This window comes from Loxodonta africana, chromosome 18, assembly GCF_030014295.1.
Source record: "Loxodonta africana isolate mLoxAfr1 chromosome 18, mLoxAfr1.hap2, whole genome shotgun sequence".
In the NCBI taxonomy this organism is placed as follows: domain Eukaryota; kingdom Metazoa; phylum Chordata; class Mammalia; order Proboscidea; family Elephantidae; genus Loxodonta; species Loxodonta africana.
The window spans coordinates 72,984,386-73,003,352 of record NC_087359.1 but is presented as its reverse complement, the minus strand read 5'-3'; the positions used below and the strand labels follow the sequence as shown (position 1 = coordinate 73,003,352).

Below are 18,967 nucleotides of genomic sequence, written 5' to 3'. Positions count from 1 at the left end.
GATATATACATATAAACATATGTATGTGTATTTATATGTATTTATTTCTGACAATCCTATGAACCTTTAACGTTCTTGTGTTGAAATATATGTATAACAAAGGTTGCCAATTTAACTGTGTTTAAGTGTGGGATTCAGTGACGTTAATTATAGTTGCCCTGCTGTGCTGCCATCACCACTGGCCATTTCCAGATGGTTTATATCACCCCAGACAGAAACTCAGTCCCCTTCCTTTAGCTGAAGCTCCCATTCGCCCCTCTTCCCAGCCCCTGGTAACCACTGAACTTTGGTCTGTATGCCTTTCCCTATTCAAGGTATTTCCTATAGGTGCAATCATCCGACATATGGCCTTTTGTGTCTCACTGACTCCACACTTTGAGTGTATGTGATCTGAAGATGGAGGTGGGGTGATGGTGAAAAGGTAGGGCAAGGAGGCTGGTGTTCCTGTCTGCCCAGGTAGGTCCTTCGATCACAAGCTGAGGGGTCTGGAAGGCTGTCCTGGGCAGGAGCCTGGCTCTGGAGGAAGGGCAGGCTTCAGTTGGTAGAAAGGCTGGGGTGGGGGTGCTGGGTTTGACATGAGCGTGACAGGCACATGGTTTGGGCTGCAGCATTAACCATGATGGATGGCAGATGCCAGCTGTGTCAGTAAAGACACCCAGTGGGTATGTGGCCTACATACCTTGAAACAATGTACTAGTTCCAAGGGCGTGCTGGCTCTGTGGCCTGGTTTGTAGCTGGAATGGGAGACTGAGCCTTGCTGCTGCCCTCAGCGTGGACTGCTCAAACCATTGCAGGCAGGGGCGAGCAGAACTTCCCTCCGTCTGGGTGGGCAGAGGGCAGTGGCAGGTCTGTGTTCAGATCCTGACTCAGCACTGCTGGCTCTGTGACACTAGGCAAGCTGCAGAATCGAGGTTTCACGGGGTGCCTGTGAGGATCGGGAGGACCTGGGCAGGGGAGAGCCTGGACTGTTGTTTATACTTTGTATTCAGCTGCCCGAGTCAGCACCCAACCTATGGCAACCCTGTGCGTGTCAGAGTAGAGCTGTGCTCCGTAGAGTTTCCAGTGACTGATTTTTCAGAAGTAGATTTCCAGGCCTTTCTTCCGAAGCATCTCTGGGTGGACTTGAACCTCCAACCTTTCAGTTAGCAGCCAAGGATCTTAACTGTTCGCACCACCCAGGAACTCCACACTGTAAACGGGGCTTTTCACTTCCTCGGGCTGTGGTGATGGTATTTGAATGTGGAAAGTGCTTGTTAACTGGGGCTCAGCTGAGGTTGCTGGGGTGGAAGAGAGCCTTGTCACGGGCCCCCCTCATCAAGATTGGCTGGCTGCAGCATGTGGCCAAAGCCTTCTGACTCCTGTGCACAAATCACTCAATCTTATCTGAATGCAGATTGTGACTGGGGCGGGGTCTGAGACTTCATTTCTAAAAACACCCTGGAGACGCTGATGCTGCTGGTCTTATGGCCACACCGGGTACAAGGCTTTGGAGCGCTTGTTTTCAGTTTTTTTTTTTTTTTCAGGACACAGGTCCCACTACATAAAGCAAGTGAAGCTGCAGCTGACCATTTCCAGTTTATTGGAGACAATAGCATAATGGTTGTTGCTGCCCAGGCCGGGCTGTTGTTGTTGTTAGGTGCCGTCGAGTCGATTCCAGTGTTGTATGTAGGAACCTCATGTGCACCAGAAGGAAACACCGCCTGGGCCTGCGCCGTTCTCACAATCCTTGTTAAGCTTGAGCCCATTGTTGCAGCCACTGTGTCGGTCTGTCTCGTTGAGGGTCTTCCTCTTTTTCACTGACCCTCTACCAAGGATGATGTCCTTCTCCAGGGACTAGTCCCTCCTGACAACATGTCCAAAGTATGTGGGACACAGTCTCTTCATCCTCCCTTCTAAGGAGCATCCTGGCTGTACTCCCTCCAAGACAGATTTGTTCGTTCTTCTGGCAGTCCATGGTATAGTCAATATTCTTCGCCAGCACCATAATTCAAGGCATAACTTCTTCAGTCTTCATTATTCCTTGTCCAGTTTTTACCACATATGAGACAATTGAAAATACTATGGCTTGGGTCAGGAGCACCTTAGTCCTCAATGTGACAGCTTTGTTTTTTTTTGTTTTTAACACTTTAAAGATGTCTTTTGCAGCAGATTTGTGTCATTTGATTTCTTGACCACTGCTTCCATGGGCATTCATTGTGGATCCAAGTAAGATGAAATCCTTGACAACTTCAATATTTTCTCCATTTATCATGATTGTTACTTACTGGTCCAGTTGTGAGGACTTTTGTTTTCTTTATGTTGAGGTGTAATCCATACTGAAGGCTGTAGTCTTTGATCTTCATCAGTAAGTGCTTCAAGTCCTCTTCACTTTCAGCAAGCAGGGTTGTGTCATCTGCATGACAGGTTGTTAATGAGTCTTTCTCAAATCCTGATGCCCCTGTTCTTCTTCATATAGTCCAGCTTCTCAGATTATTTGCTCAGCATACAAACTGAATAAGGATGGTGAAAAGATACAACCCTGAAGCACACCTTTCCTGACTTTAAACTGCACAGTATCCCCTTGTTCTGTTCAAATGACTGCCTGTTGGTCTATGTACAGGTTCCTCATGAGCACAATTAAGTGTTCTGGAATTCCCATTCTTCACAATGTTATCCATAATTTGTTATGATCACGCAGTTGAGTGCCTTTGCATAGTCAGTAAAACACAGGTAAACAGCTTTCTGGTGTTCTCTGCTTTCAGACAAATCCATCGGACATCAGTAATGGTATCTCTTGGTCCGTGTCCTCTTATGAACCTGGCTTGAATTTCTGGCTGGGCTAATTAGTGTTAATTGCTTCTTACTTGGGCCTGATTGGCCTCTGGCTGCCAGGTCACTCCTGAAGAACCTCTTCTTGTGATGCGGAAAAGGGAGGGGTGAACTGCAAGAGAATGCTAAATGACTGAAGCATTTCTTTTTGTCTTTGCTTATTCCTGGAGCAAAGGAAAGATTTGTTTCAAGGAGCTGGATGGAAATTCCCGTCTTAGAGTGTTGCTATGGGGCCCAGAGTCTAATTCTGATTTGATGCTCTGGGGCCTGGAGATGGTAGAACCTGGAGATGGTGATCGAGTCACAGCTTGCATCTCCCACAGCTCCTCCTGGGACCCTCACGTCTGCCCTTCCCTGGAGTAAGCCTCTCTCTCCTCCTGCCTGGATTCCTGCTGCGAACCCCTGACAGAAGTGGCCTTGGGTCCTACCCCTCTGTGATGGCCCTTCCCCATAGTGGTGCTGCAGGGATTTTTCTAGCCAGTTTGATGAACTCTTCTGCTTAAAACTTTCCTAGGTTTCTCACTGCCATTACCGTATAATGTGCCATAGCTTTTTTTACAGGGTCCTCTGTGACCTGGCCTCTGCCTGCCTCCTCACCTGCGTTTTTGGCCATTTCCTCACATGGATGGATGACAGTATGGGAATCCCATTGAACTGCCTAATTCTTGGACACAGCTTTGCTTTCTCTTGCTTCTGTTGCCTTGCACTCGCTGCGTCTTCCCCCTGAAGTAACCTTTCTCCCCATCCTTTCTTTTAGCCCATCCACTTTTCTTTTTAACTGCTTTATTTTTGAGATATAATTCACAAACCATTTAAAGTGCGCGGTTTAGGAGATTTTATTATAGTCGCAGTTGTGCGACCATTATGAAAATTGTAGAACATTTTTATCAACCCATAACGAAACGCTACACTCACTGGCAGTCATCCCATTTCCCCCTAACCTCTCCAACCCTGGGCAACCACTAATCTACTTTCTGTTTTGTAGATTTCCTTATCCTGGACGTCTCATCTAAATGGCATGGGACGATGTGTGGCCTTCTGTGTCTGGCTTGTTTCACTTAGCATGTTTTCAGGATTCATTCATGTCATAGCATCTGTCAGTAGTCCATTCCTCTTTATGGCCGTATCTCACATTCCACCGTACGGCTGGACCACGTTTTGTGCATCCGTTCATCAGTTGATGGATATTTGGCTACTTTGTACTTTTTGGCTCTTACGAATAATGGCTTTATGAGTGTTCATGTACATTTTTTATGTGGGTGTATGTTTTCAGTCTTCTTGGGTGCGTTTATACATAGGAGTGAAATTGTTGGGCAACCTGGTAACTCTATTTAACAATTTGAGGAACTGAGAAATTGTTTTCCAGGGTGGCTGTACCATTGTACAATCTTACCAGCTATGTATGCAAGTTCCATTTTCTTTTCATCCTTGCCAGCAATTCTTACTGCCTGTCTTTGATTACAGCCACCCTAGGGGGTGTGAAATGGCATCCCACTGTGGTTTTGGTTTGCGTTTCCTTGATGGCTAAGGATTTTGACCATCTTGTGCTTTTCGGCTATTTGTATATTATTGGAGAAATGTCTGTTCAAATCCTCTGCCCATCTTTAAATTGGGTTGTTTGTCTTTTATTGTTGTCCCTTTTCTTTTCAGCCAGGTGAGCTTGTATTTGTTTCTTGGCCTTGGGTGTAATTTCCTGGCAAGGGTCTTCTGATACCACTCCCCTCTGCTCTTATTGTAGACTTCTCAGCATCACTCCACTGTATTGGACTTGTCTGTTGCCACCACTATGTTGTTGAGTCCTCAAGGTCAAGGGTAGGGTCCCTGATCTTTATAGATTCAGCCCTTAGCACATGACCAGCTATTTGTACTCAATAAAATAATGAAGGAACGGAGTTCAGCCGTTTAGATTATGGTGCCAACGAATATACAATTCTGGGTTTGTTACCCATGGTAGTTATTTGGCTTCACCTGGGGAAAAAATGGCAATAAAGAGCTTGTAGACTGGCCTGATAGAGACTGGAGAAACCCTGAGAGCATAGCCCCAGACACCCTTTCAGCTCAGTGATGAGTTCACTCCTGAGGTTCATCTTTCAGCCAAAAATTGAACAGGCCCAAGGACCAAAACAAGACTAAAGGGGCACAGCAGCCCTGGGGCAGGGACTAGAAAGTAGGAGGGAACAGGAAGGCTGGTAATAGGGAACCCAGGGTTGAGAAGGGAATGTAGACATGTTGTGAGGTTGTTAACCAATGTCCTACAACAATGTGTGTACTGTTTGATAAGAAACTAGTTTATTCTATAAACCTTCATCTAAAGGTGAGTAAGGAAGCCCTGGTGGCATAGTGGTTAAGTGCTACGGCTGCTAACCAAAGGGTCGGCAGTTCGAATCTACCAGATGCTCCTTGGAAACTCTATGGGGCAGTTCTACTCTGTCCTATAGGGTCGCTATCAGTCGGAATCGACTCGACGGCAATAGGTTTGGTTTCTTTTTAAAGGTCAGTAAAAATGAAGAGTTTGCAGAGTGACACTCTTACAGAGTCTCTGTTCTACCCTGCCTGCCATTTAATGAACATGGGGAGTGTGTGTGGCTCAGATCAGAACACCCCGCTGCAGGGCAAATAACTCGGATTCCTTCAAGTAGGGCTGTCACCTTGTATTAAAGGGCAGCAAACCATTATTATTGCCTGCTGGAGAGAAAAACAGGGACTGAGGAAACCAGTTTTCCATGGGACTGACTTGATGAGTAGGTTACTCCTTGCGTGGGAGCGTTTTAAGTTATGGCGGCTTTCCCCTCAGAGTTCAGTGGGAGGCAGTTGGGTGAAATGGTGAAGCACATGGGTGTTTAATGCTGGTCAGAATGCTGGCTGTAGGGAACTTTGGACTCATGGCTTAACTTAAGCAGACCTCTGTTTCTACATCTCTAAAACAGGGATAAAAACGCCCACATCAGAGGGTCCTTGTGAAAGCATCTTGTTTAAACGCTCAGCAGAGGGTGTACAAGCTTAGTAAGTGGTGGTGGTTGCCATTATTATTTCTTGTTTCTCATCACTTTGACGGTGACTTTGTTTTTCTCTTGGCCACTCTTACCTTAACTCAGTTTCCGTCTTGGTTCTTCCAGGTACCTTTTTGTCAGGTTTGGCCTTGTCAGGTGGTACCTGGGTGGTGTAAATGGTTAAGTGGTTGGCTACTAACTGAAAGGTTGGCGATTCGAATCCACCCAGAGGTGCCTTGGAAGAAAGGCCTGGCTATTCGCTTCCAAAAGGCAGCAGCCTTGAAAACCCCATGGAGTGCCATTCTGCTTTGTACACATGGGGGGCGGGGGTCCCTTGGAGTTGACACACGAGCAGCTGGTTTAGCATTGTCAGTGAAGATATGTTTTGCTCAAGGAAGATGTGGCCCTTGTCTGGATCTCAGGTTTGCCATGTTTTATTTGGGTTATAAACTTAAGCCAGAAATTCTTTTTTAAAAACCTCAAGGTCTGATTCTCTTTCCATCCCCACCCTCCTTGGCTTGTGATAAAATGTGACCAAGATTAGAATCTTGACCAGAGCTCAGTAATTAAGGTGAATCATATCCTAGAGCATATGACAGATAAACCAGCCTGTAAACACATATTTTCTGAAGAAGATTGTATCCAGGGGCTCTGAAGTATCTCCCTGCCCACGGGTAGATCGCTGGTCAGCATGCGCGTGAATGCTCTCCTGTCATCTGCAATCACAGGACCTATAGATATTTTCAAGTTGATATGTTTGTGACATGGCAGAGGGGAGCTAATTTATTCTTTCAGCCAACCAGTCTCAGCTTTTGAGCACCCATTATAGGGAGGAGCTATAGGTTCTCTGGGAGAAGGAGGGTACCACACGAGTAGGCTGGGGGCAGTGGTGGAAATCTTTTGCCTTCTGTGAAGACGAGGGTTTGATTCCCAGCCAGTGCACCTCATGCGCGGCCTCCACCTGTCTGTTGGTGGAGGCTTGAGTGTTGCTTTGATGCTGAATAGGACTCAGTGGAGCTTCCAGACTAAGACAGGCTAGGAAGAAAGGCCTGACTGTCCACTTCTGGAAAGCACCCGATGAAAACCCAGTGGATCATGGGGGAACAGGACTGGGTGGCATTTCATTCCGTGGTGCAAGGGGGTCACCGTGAGTCGGGGGCTGACTCAACGGCAGCTAACACCAGTAACAGCAGAAATGGGGAGCTCTCCCTGTGCCCTATGCCCTGCCTACCGTGACCTTTAGTCTAGTCCTTCAAGATAACACCTGTAAGGATCTCTGCTCATCCTTTGTGACAGCTCCGTTAGCCAGGGAACAGCCTGCCCAGAGAAGAGGGCAGAGAGGGTCTTCCCTGCTTTGAATAACAGGCATTAGAGATGCGACCCTTCCAAGGGGGGTTGCTTGCCCCTTGCCCCTCTAGCCAGAAAACTAATGCAAGATGATTACAGATTTGGGATCAGACATAGTGAGCTGGTGTTTATGGACCTTCTTGCAGAGAGCTATGTGGCAGGACCTATATACGCCCTTGAGGAGCCCTATCATGGGCGTGGCCGCCAGGAGAAAACAGCTGGAATGAAGAGATGGTCACGGCTCTTCCTCATCTTTGCAGAGCGAGGCCTCTGTGTGGAGCCATTCCCAGTATGTTTGGGGGTGGAGATCCTGCCAGGTCCCTGGGTGACTCAAACAGTTAAAAGCTCATCTACCAATCAAAAGGTTGGAGGTTCAAATTCACCCAGGGCACTTCAGAGGAAAGGCCTGGTTATCTACTTCTGAAAATCAACCACTGGAAACCTTATGGAGCACAGTTCTACTCTGGGATCACCGTGAGTCAAGGTCAGCTCCATGGCAATGAGTTTTTTTTTGGTTTGGGGGTCCTGCCAGCAGAAGAGATGTTGGGCAAGGGCTTGGCCAAGGCATTTCCAGGCCTCCAGGAGGGCTGCAGTGCCCGTGACTCTGCCACTGGCCCAGACAGACAGGGATGCTGGGGCATGAATGAGAGGAAAGGGAGGCAGGGCTTGTCTGAAATCTCCGGGTCTCCCAGACCTGCTCTCCTCTAGTGGACCCAGAGCAGTTCTTCCTGCCACTCTCACCCTGGCTGTGGCCAGGCCCTCGATCACTGCTTTTATTTTCTGAATGACTTCAGGGGACTTCTTCAGGAAAGCCTGTGGCTCTGTGGGGCAGCGTTGAAAAGCACAGTATTACATACATGATGCTCAGTTCTGCCGTCCTCTCTGCTGTCAGCCTTGCTCCTGGGCTGGTGCCACACACAAATCACGCCACCGTGGTGCGCTTCGGCACCGCTCGCCGGGGTGGCTGGGGTGCGCTATTACTCTGGGTGGCTGGTCTGCTTTATTATTAGTCTTGGGAAATGATTTCTGTGAGAAGAAGGTGTAAATTATGTTTCACTGCAAATCATCAGGACTATATATATATTCAGCCACAGCTGCAGGTCTCTTGCAAATGAGGACAGATGGGAGGTGCAGGCAAGATGGAAAGGGTTACAGTGCGGACCCACAGCTGGTGTGATTGGCGATCACAGCATCACCTCTGCCTGGGTTCCTCATCGTTCTTAGAGGCTGTACCCCAAGGAGAAGGCTGGAGGCCCACGGTTTGAAGGTAACAGACATCCCCCAGTGTCTTACTATCGCTGCTATGACAGGAACACCGCAAGTGGGTGATTTTAAAGAATAGAAATTTATTTTCTCATGGTTCAGGAGGCTAGAAGTCTGAATTCAGGGCATGAGCTATAGGGTAAGGTGCTCTCTCTGTTGGCTCTGGGAAGGTCCTGTAGCTCCAGCATTCCTTGGCGCCTTGGCTATCTTCACCGGTGCTCTTTCTTCCGCAGTTGGTACTCAGCTGTGAGTCTCCGCTCTCCTTATAACTCAGCAGTCAGTAGGATTAGGACACACCCTACACTGATAGGGCCTCATTAACATAACAAAGAAAACCCTTTTCACAAACAGGATTACATCCACAGGTATGAAAAAAAAAAAGTCGTCTGCCCTTGAGTTGATTCCGATTCATGGTGATGCCGTGTGCTACGGAGTAGAACTGCTCCATAGGATTGTCTTGGCTGTAATCTTTGTGGAAGCAGATCGCCAGGCCTTTCTTCGGTGGTGCCAGTGGATGGCTTTGAACCACCAACCTTTAGGCTAATAAAAAAGTAGTCCAGCGTAAACTCTGCAATCCCAGCAGCTATTTAGGAGGGACACGTTTCAGTCCATTAACACCCAAGAATGGATAAGTTCCCTGTTAACCTCATCCTTAGTAAATATCCCTAGTATCTCTCTTATTTCCACTGTTCCAGGAACCCCAGGCTTGGGCCTACACATGCCTACCGACAGTGACTTCCAAAAACTCCAGTCCAGCGAAGTCGTCTGCTTAAAATGTCCACTGGCTCTCCACTGCCCAAAGCATCCAGGCGCTCCTTATCTGGGCATACGAACAATCTCCCCTCCCTCTCTGGTCTCCTCGTGTTCCCATTTCCCATGTTCCACTCTCAGCCGGGCTTCTTGCCAGCGTCAGGACCACTGTGCCCTCTGGCACACACCTTTACACCTCTGTGCCTCTGTGCAGACTGCTGCCTTTGTCCAGGAGACCCTCTCCCCTCATTTCTGCCTGGGGAATGGTCACTCCATCCAGACCCAGCCCATGTGCACTTTATTCCAGGTGACCTTCGATCTCTCCCAAGTGGCAGAGTTGGGCATTTCTTCTTCTGGCATCTGCAGGACTTACCCTGTGCTCCTGTGATGGTACTTCCATGCTATACAGCAATTTCTTGTTTCTGTGACTGTTGCCCCCACACACCTGAGCTCCTTGGGGACAGGAAACCTGCTTTGTAAATCTTTGTAACTGCTTTGGCCTCACATAGTACTTGGCATCTGTGAAGTCTGGCTCAGTAAATATTTGATGGCTAGCTTACTGGGTGGATGGGTGAGTTAAAGAGGATAAAGAGAGAGTTTGCCTTAAAGAACTGGGCACATCTTGCTCTGGTTTTGGCTTGAATGGCCTTGGTAAAATTTGGGTCCTGGAAGGCCAAGGCTGGAAAGGGTGACACTGTGAAGGGCTACAGCCAGGTCAGCTCAGATCACAAACATCTTGAGTCAGGCCATTGGGTCTTTAGGAACAAAGCTCTTTGGGCTACAGGAAAGGACACTAGGGGTGGGAGGCTGAAAGATGATTAGGTATCCTTTGGAGTGGTCCTCTCTCCCCGCCGTTGCCTCCCTGGAGAGGGGCTGAGAGCTCCATGCACAGCCATCAGGAGCCCTGGGTTTAAGTGTAGGATATCACCCCCTGCCCCCACTCCTTGGCCCTTTGATCTTGCAAAATTCACTTTAAAATCTTTGACCTTCAGTTTCTTCAAAAGGGCTGGTAACACCCATTCTGCCTACCCCTCCTGGTGATAACAAGGATTTTCAAGGTGACAGTGGATGTGAACTTGGCTTTAAATCATGGGGGTGCTGAGGATGAATACGTGCTGTGATGAGAGGTATGCGGGAAGGAGAGAGGAGGGAGTCTGACTTGATGCTCCTGGTCGCAGCTGTTCTAGCCCTCCTGGGCGGCCTTGACCCAAGCTCTCACCCCTCTGCTGTGGTCAGCCTTCCCCACTGGACCCTTTAACCTTGCTTCGGAGGCCTCGTCCTGCGACCTGCACGTCTCCTTTTTTGTTGTTGTTTACTGCTCTTGAGTCAACCTCGTCTCATGACGACCCCACGCACAATAGAATGAAATGCCGCCCGGACCTGCACCATCTCCACAATGGGTTGCTGTTGAAATTCTTGGCCCAGCCAAGCTTTAAGTATGTGGAGTAAGAATCTCATCACTTTCACTGCCTCCTGTCCTACGCTGCCCCTCCGCTGAGCTGCTGCTAGGTGCCAGGCGTGTTCTAGGTCCTAGGGGTGCAGCCATGAAGGAGACTGAACAAGACTGAACAAGACTCATGGGCCCACCGGAACCAGGCGAGTGACAGGGAGTGTCTTAGTCATCTAGTGCTGCTATAACAGAAATACCACACATGGATGGGTGGCTTTAACGAACAGAAGTTCATTCTCTCACAGCCTAGGAGGCTAGAAGTCTGAATTTAAGGTGCCAGCTCCAGGGATAGACTTTCTCTTTCTGTTGGCTCTGGGGGAAGGTCCTTGTCATCAATCTTCCCTTGGGTCTCGGAGTTTCTCAGTGCAGGGATCCTGGGTCCAGAGGATGTGCTGTTCTCCTGGCTCTTCTTTCTTGGTGGTATGGGGTCTCTCTTTTATGTCTCAAAAGAGATTGAGTCAAGATACAGCCTAATCCTGTAGATTGTGTCCTGCCTCATTGACATAACTGCCTCTAATCCTGCCTCATTTATGTCATAGAGTTAGGATTTACAACACATCTGATCACAAGTTGGAGGACAACTGCACAGTACTGTGAGTCCATAGCCTAGTCAAGCTGACACACATTTTTGGTAAACATAATTCCACAACATTGTGCTTCATCCAGTGCAGTGGGGGGCCCCAAGGAGCCAGCCAGGGTGATGGGGCACTCAGGGCCCTTACCTGGTTTTGGCCTGGGGACTTCTTTACATAGTTCTACTTAGGGTTGAAACCTTGAGAAAACAGGGTCATTGTGCTTGTCCTTGTTTTTCTCCTTAACACTCACCCTAAACAACAGTTGTCTCTTTTGTTCACTGACCTTGCTCATTGTGTGTCTCCTTCATTAGAATGTAAAGCCCACCAGGGCAGAGCCCTGTGTCTGGTTTGTTTGCTGCAGGAGACCAGGGACCTGGCACAGCTGGTGGCACGCATAGGAACTGGGTACGTGTCTCTTGGATGAATTCTGCCTGAAACAATGGTGTGAAGTCAAATTCCTCATTCTGAGCCCCAATCCAGAATTTTTAATTAAAATACCTGGTCTTCCTCATCTGGGTCTCTCCTTAAAGCTCAGTCTATGAGGTGACTTACCGTTGGTTCTACACTCCTTGTCCCATCTCGACCTAGTCACCAAATGTGTTAGACATTAGAGAAGAAAGGTTCATCTGTTAGTTTTTGTTTACCGTGGGTGGACTGAGCTGCAGATTACATTAAACTAGTTCACACCGGCCAGTGAGTTTGAACATATTACCCTCCATAGGGTTAATGCAGTGAGGGCAAGGACTGGTGTCTTGGTCACTTGAGTGTCCCCATGCAGGTACCTATGGCAGTGCCTGGCCCAAAATTAGGACTTTAGTATTTGAGGAACGAATGATTCAGTCAATAAAACCAGTTGCCTCTGAGCCAACTCCCAACTCATGGCGACTGTCCTTGTGTGTCAGAGTAGAACTGTGCTCCATAGGGTTTTCAGAGACTGATTTTTTGGAAGCATGTTGCCAGGCCTTTCTTCTGAGGCACCTCAGGGTAGATTTGGACCTCCAACCTTCCGGTTAGCAGCCTAGCATTTGCACCACCTAGGGACTCCATCAGTAAAAAGGACAGATAAAGTCAGTGCTGAGCAGTTGGGACTATCCCAGTGGGATCAGCTGGTCTTTCTTGAGGCGTATCAGCTCCGTTGCAAACTTTCTGAACCCTGTTTCCTTTCTAGGCTACTGCTGGTGGTTCTTTCTTTGTTTACAGCTTCCAGCTAGTGTCAGGGACCAAAAAAACCCCACCAAGCCAGTTGCCATCGAATTGATTGGGATTCATGGTGGCCCCATGTGTGCAGAATAGAACTGCACTCCGTAGGGTTCTCAAGGCTGGGACTGTGACCTTTTGGAAGCAGATCACCAGGCACCTGGGGGAGGGGTTGAACCGCCAGCCTTTCGGTTAGTAGTCAGATGCTTAACCGTGTGTGCCACCCTGGGACTCCTCATGTAAGAGGCAAGGCCTCCTTTCCTGAGTCAGGACTCCTGGCCCGCTCTGCAGAGAGGCTCCGTGACTTTGGGAAACCCGTGACTTGCCCATGCATCCTTGGTTATTCCGCTTTCTTCCTACTCTGTGTCTGATTTTCTCTTCCTTTTTCTCTCCGTCCACCTTTTCTGTCTGCAGCTCTGCCTCCACGTGCTGACTCTTCTGTTGCCTGTTGAGACTGCGCAGGTTAGCGGTAATTGGAAATCAGAAAACAGGCTCACCGTCTGCCTCTGGCTCTGGCTCATCCCCTGAGCTTTTGCCCAGCCTTGGTTTGCTGGTTTCCTAAATGGGTGCAAAACTCCCTGCCTTGTTTGTTCAGCCCTGCAGAAGGTTGTGGGAGGCAGGAATCAGAGTGTGCATTTAAGCCCCTGCTAAGCTGGAGTGTGACTGTCGTTGGTGTTCCTCATTTGTCAGTTTGATTTTCTGTCCCCCCTTCCTCTTTTCTCCTTTCGTTACTGCTGCGCTTGAATTCCCTCTTCCTTTCTTATTTCCTCTCTTTTCAGCCTGAAAGTGTAGCAGAGAGGATTCAGTGCAAGTGTCACGCAGGAAATGAGTAAGATGACTGGTGTCACGGGGATCATCCTTGGGAAGGGCAGGACAGGCTGCAGAGGAAGGTGGTTGGCAGGATTGGCGGGTGAGGGGGTGCAGCCCACCCTGGCTGGCCCTGAGGAGGGAGAGCGTGGGCCACAGTGGTGGTGTCGTCCTATCTGGCCTGGGTTCACAGACTTGGTTTACAGACAGCGTGTAGCCCTTTTGCAGGCCAGGTAGTAGCCAATTTGATGGCTATTTAGGCAGATACCAGAATCCAGACAAGCAGCCCCAAGGGACGCTTAGGGGAAAGCAGCAGACGGTGTGTGCTTTTCTTGTATGTTGCTTGGCAAATGCTGAGCCTTCTGCAGTCCTGTACGTGTTGTTTTCTCAGCTCAAGTTGAAGTTCCTTGAAGGCGAGGGTGGTGCCTGTCTTTTATTTGCCCTTATAGTGCTCATTCCTGGTGCCCTTCCTAGATTTCTGCACACGGTTGTTGTTGTCGTCATTAGGGGCCATCGAGTTGGCCCCCGTCTCGTGGTGACCCCATGCACAGCAGAATGAAATGCTGCCAGTCGTGTGCCAGCCCCATGATTGGTTGTGGAGTGGAGCATTGTGACCCATAGCGTTTTCATCGGCTGATTCTTGGACATAGATCACCAGGCCTTTCTTCCTAGTCCATCTTAGTCTGGAAGCTGCGCCAAAACCTGTTCTGCATCATAGCAACACGCAAGCCTCCATTTTCAGATGAGTGGTGGCTGCACAGGAGGTACATTGCCGGAGAATTCAACCTGGGTCTCCCACACGGAGGACAAGAATTCTACTGCTGAGCCACCAGTGCCCCCATTCTGAACATACCCGTTGCCATCCGGTTGATTCCAACTCCTGGCGACCCTATAGGATGGAGTAGAACTGCCCCATAGGGTTTTCAAGGCTGTAAACCTTGGAAGCAGACTGCCGCACCTTTCTCTCGAGGAGCACCTGGTGGGACCTTGTGGCGCTTAATATATCTAATAATAGCATCTTCCTTTGGTTAGTGCTGTAATGGGCACCCAGGACGTTCACCCAGGATTTCTCATCTAATCAAACAGCCCGGCAGAGTGGAGTCCATTTCTCAGATAAAGAAACTTAAGGCTCAGAGAAGTTAAGGAACTTACTGAAGACACACAGCCAGCCAGCGGTGCTTCCTGCTGGGATGCAGTGTCTCCCTCTCTGAGACTGTCTGGTTTTTATAGCAGATAAGAACCATGTGGCAGCACTTATTTAGGGAGATGGGAAGTACATCTGGACCTTGTTCATTTTTGAGATTTTTTTTTTAAACATCTTAGAATTTTCAAGTCCAGAAGAAGTTCCATAAAAGTTGCAGGTGGTCTTTGCTGTTACTCAAGCCAGATAGATTCCTGACTTCTCGACAAACCTCACAGAAGCTTAAAGGAAAGCTGATTTCGTGCTGCATTGGTGTGTTCCTCCTTTGCTACCAGATCATGTGATTTAAGGAACTGTTGTCACACTTGGTGACAGGCACGGAGCCAGCTCAGAATGAAAGTGCAGCTATAGATGGGATTCCGGTTCACTGTCAGAGCCCTGCTTTGGACTGAGTTACTGTAAAGTCTGGCTCAGACTGGGTCTGGCAGGAGGGACCGGGCTGTTTGAGTGAGTAAGCCCAGGGAAAGCTTGCCCAGAGGAAATTCAGTCAAGATGTTCGATTTCAACACCTCTGGTTGTCTTCCAGACCAGAAGAGGAAAGGATTCTGACTTCAGGGATGAAGAAAGTGTCAGGATTTCCCATGAATGGAGCGCAAATGGAGCCTAGATTTTTGTGGCTCCGGTAAAGCTAAAAACCCAGTTGCCGTCGATCCCATGTGTGTTGGAGTAGAGCTGTGTTCCGTAGTGTTTCCAGTGGCAAATTTTTCAGAAGTAGATTGCCAGGCCTTTCTTCTGAGGTACCTCTGGGGGGACTTGAACCTCTAATCTTTCTGGTTAGTAGCTGAGTGTGTTAACCCTTTGCACCACCCAGGGCACCAGGGGAGGATAGCAGAGAAAAATGGGTACCTGCCAGTGGGGGTAGGCTTTTGCTCTTGGCTGACCCCTCAGCCATTTGCTGAACTTAGAAAACATGTGACCACCAGTGATATTGGCTAACTGCGCCACAGGAAGTGCCTGCTAGCCTTTGGGTTGTTGAGTGAGGGACCAGTGGTGATAGTATGTGTGGGTTTTATTTTTAATCTCAGAGACCTTCACTTTGAGCCAGAGAATCTCTGGTTATAGGATGTAATGTGAACAGGGCACTTCTTCATGTGGGAACCTTTGACACGTTAATAAGGTAAGGAGTTTGTTCATTGGACAAGTGCTTATCGAGTGCACGGCCCTTGAAGCTGGAGATACAGTAATGAACAGAGTCAGAGATTACTGCCCTCAGACAGTTTATATTCTGGCGGGGTGGGGCACAACAAAGCACAAAACTAAGTAAATTATGTAGTGGTTTTGTGACTGTTGTTAGTTGCCATCAGTAGGCTCTGAGTCATGGTGACCTTATGTATAAGGTCCCTGAACACTCCTGCTCCAGCAAAACACTCCAGAAGGAAACGTTGCCTGGTCCTGTGCGATCTTCACAATTGTTGGCATGTTCGAGTCCATTGTTGCGGCCACTGTGTATTTTGACTGCCTTCCAACCTAGAGGCTCATCTTCCAGCGCTATATCAGATAATATTCTGTTGTAACCCACAGAGTTTTCATTGGCTAATTTTTGGAAGCAGATCACCAGGCCTTTCTTTCTGGTCTTAGTCCGTGAGCTCCGCTGAAACCTGTCCACTATGGGTGACCCTGCTGGTATTTGAAATACTGGTGACATAGCTTCCAGCCTCGTAGCAACACTCAAGCCACCACAGTACAACAAACTGACAGACGGGTGGAGGATGTGGTAATATAGAGAGAGGTCCAGAAAGGTTTCACTCAGGAGAGGACATCTGAGCAAAGCCTTGTAAGTTATGAGGGAGCAAGGGTGTGGATTTCCGAGAGAAGAGCATTCAAACCAGTGCAGAAGCCCAGAGGCCTGAGCATAGCTGGAGTGTTCAGGGGACAGCGAGGAGGTCATTGTGGGGGAGAAAAGTGAGTGTGTGGCTGGGGAGGGGGGAGTAGTTGGAGATGGGGGCAGTGAGCAACTGGAGAGCCTCTTGAGCAGTTCTCTTTTACTGCAAGTGCCACGAGGTGCCGTTGGAGGAGTCACTAAGCAGGGGAGTGACCTGGCTTAACAGCATTTACAAGGATCGCTCTGCTGCTGTGTTGGGAATGGACTGTGGGGAGTGGTGGGGAGCAAGGGTGAAAGGAGGGAGACTAGGTAAGAGACCGTTAAAATAATCCAAGTGAGAGATGAGGGTGCCTTTGACCGAAGAAGTAGATGTAAAGGTGGTTAACACGGTTGGATTTTGGATACATTTTGAAGGCTGAACCAATGGGCTTTGGTCATGGATGGATGTGTAAGGTTTGAAAGGGATACTTGCCAGGTCCCTGGCTGGCCCGAATGGTTTGCACTTGGCTGCTAACCAAAGATTGGCTGTTTGAATCCACCCAGCGGTGCTGTGGAAGAAGGGCCTGGCGATATGCTTCTGTCAGGTCCACAGCCCTGTGGAGCGCAGTTCTGCTGTCACACGTACGGGGTCGTCGTGAGTCAGAATCAGTTCAGCAGGCCTGGTTAAGGGACACTTGGCACATCTGAGATAAGGCTTCCTGTCACTGAGATGCGTATTTTCTGGTCTCATCAGCATCATTTTCAGTATAATTTTTTTTTTACATAAACATAAACAGACATTATCAGTTGTTGTCCAGTGTGACTCATAGCAGCCCTGTTTGCGTTTCTCTTAACCCCACCTAGGCTCAGGACGTAATAGTTTTGGAGGAGATGCTGTCCCTGAAGGTTTCACCTGGTGCTGAGTGTAGGTGGGAAGGTTTTTTAAAAATCATACAGGTAATACATACATTTGTGGGCCATAGTGTATAAACAGATATCTTTGGTATTAAAAATCTCGTGGTGGGCCGGCGGGGGGGTGAGTGGGAAATAAATGTCTATAAAGGCTCCTTAGAGAGGGTGATAATGAAAAAAAGTTTGAGAAACCACAAAATTAGGCTAAAGTCCCGTGTGACTACTTCCTCGGCCCCCTGTGGAAATATACCCTGATGATTTTTTTATTTAGATCTTTAAAAAATAATAATAATAATAACAGTAATGTATATATCATTTCTTAACTTCATTTTGTTTCACTCAGTAATATATCCTGAAGATATTTTCTTGTTAGCATGTGTCCATTAATGGCTATTTATGTTGTTTTTAACTGCTGTGGGGTTGGCCCCAACTCATGGGGGCCCCATGCACAAGGCAATGAAATGCTGCCTGGTCCTGCACCATCCCTGTGATTGGTTCCGAGTTGGGCCATTGTGATCCATAAGGTTTTCACTGGCTTGTTTTCGGAAGTAGATTGCCAGGCCTTTCTTCATTGTCTGCCTTAGTCTGAAAGCTCTGCTGAAACCTGTTCAGCGTCGTAGCCTCCACTGACAGTGGCCGCACATGAGGTGCACTGGCTGGGAATTGAACTTGAGTCTTCCGAGCGGAAGGCAAGAATCCTGCCACTGAGCTATAGCTGTATGGTACTCCACGGGCTGAAGGTAGCCTTAGTTCCCATTCCTAACTGATACATATTGAAAGTTTCTGTTTATTTTTTTTGCTATTGAAAACTGTTTCATTGTTCACTTTTGCACATGTACACATGTTTCATGACTGTTTTATGAAGAAGGTAGCAGAAAAGGAATGGCTGGGTCATAGGGCTGACAACCCTCTGTTTCGCTGACGCTCTGCTTTACAAGCATGGTGTCCTTCTCCAGAGACTGATACCTCCTGATAACATGCCTATAGTATGTGAGACCAAGTCTTGCCGTCCTTGCTTCTAAGGAACATTCTGGCTGTACTTCTTCCAAGACAGATTTGTCCGTTCTTCCAGCAGTCCGTGATATATTCAGTGTTCTTCACCAACGCTGTAATTCAAAGGTGTCTGTTCTTCTTCAGTCTTCCTCATTCATTGTCCAGCTCCCTCATGCATATGAGGAGATTGAAGCATGTGGCTTGGCTCAGGTGCACCTTAGTCCTCAGGGTACCACATTTGCCTTTTAAATGCTTGAAAGAGGTTTTTCTGCAGCAGATTTGCCCACTCCAATACTTCGTTTGATTTCTTGACTGCTGCTTCCATGAGTGTTGATTGTGGATCCGAGTCAGATGAAATCCTTGACAATTTCAATCTTTTCTCCCTTTATCAGGATGTTGCTTATTGGTCCAGTTGTGAGGACTTTTGTTTTCTTGATGTTGAGGTCTAATCCATACTGAAGGCTATGGTCTTTGATCTTCATCAATAAGTGCTTCAAGCCCTCTTCACCTTCAGCAAGCAGGGTTTTGTCATCTGCATAATGCAGGTTGTTAATGAGTCTTCCTCCAATTCTGATGCCGTATTCTTCTTCATATGGTCCGGCTTCTCGGATTATTTGCTCAGCATACAGATTGAATAGGTATGGTGAAAGGGTACAAACTTGACACACACCTTGTAAACCACACAGTATCCCGTTGTTCTGTTCGGATGGCTGCATCTTGTTCTATGTACAGGTTCCTCATGAGCCACAATTAAGTGTTCTGGAATTCCCATTCTTCTCAGTGTTATCCATGATTTGTTATGATCCACACAGCTGAGTGCCTTAGCATAGCCAATAAAACACAGGTATACATCTTTGTGGTATTCTCTGCTTT

At 48.0% G+C, this 18,967-nt stretch overlaps 1 protein-coding gene across 2 annotated transcripts in view; it reads left to right on the top strand.

Moving 5' to 3' along the window:
* The window catches only part of GAS7 (growth arrest specific 7), a 287,911-nt gene that overhangs the window by 15,211 nt on the left and 253,733 nt on the right, over window positions 1–18,967 (top strand). The window contains exon 1 of one of the 2 annotated variants that reach the window (XM_064271775.1): window positions 1,519–15,505. The exons of the other annotated variant lie outside the window; for it this stretch is intronic. The gene's annotated coding sequence lies outside the window, so the exon portion shown is untranslated. Of the gene's footprint in view, window positions 1–1,518; window positions 15,506–18,967 lie in introns of those variants that run through there. 2 annotated transcript variants of the gene reach the window in all.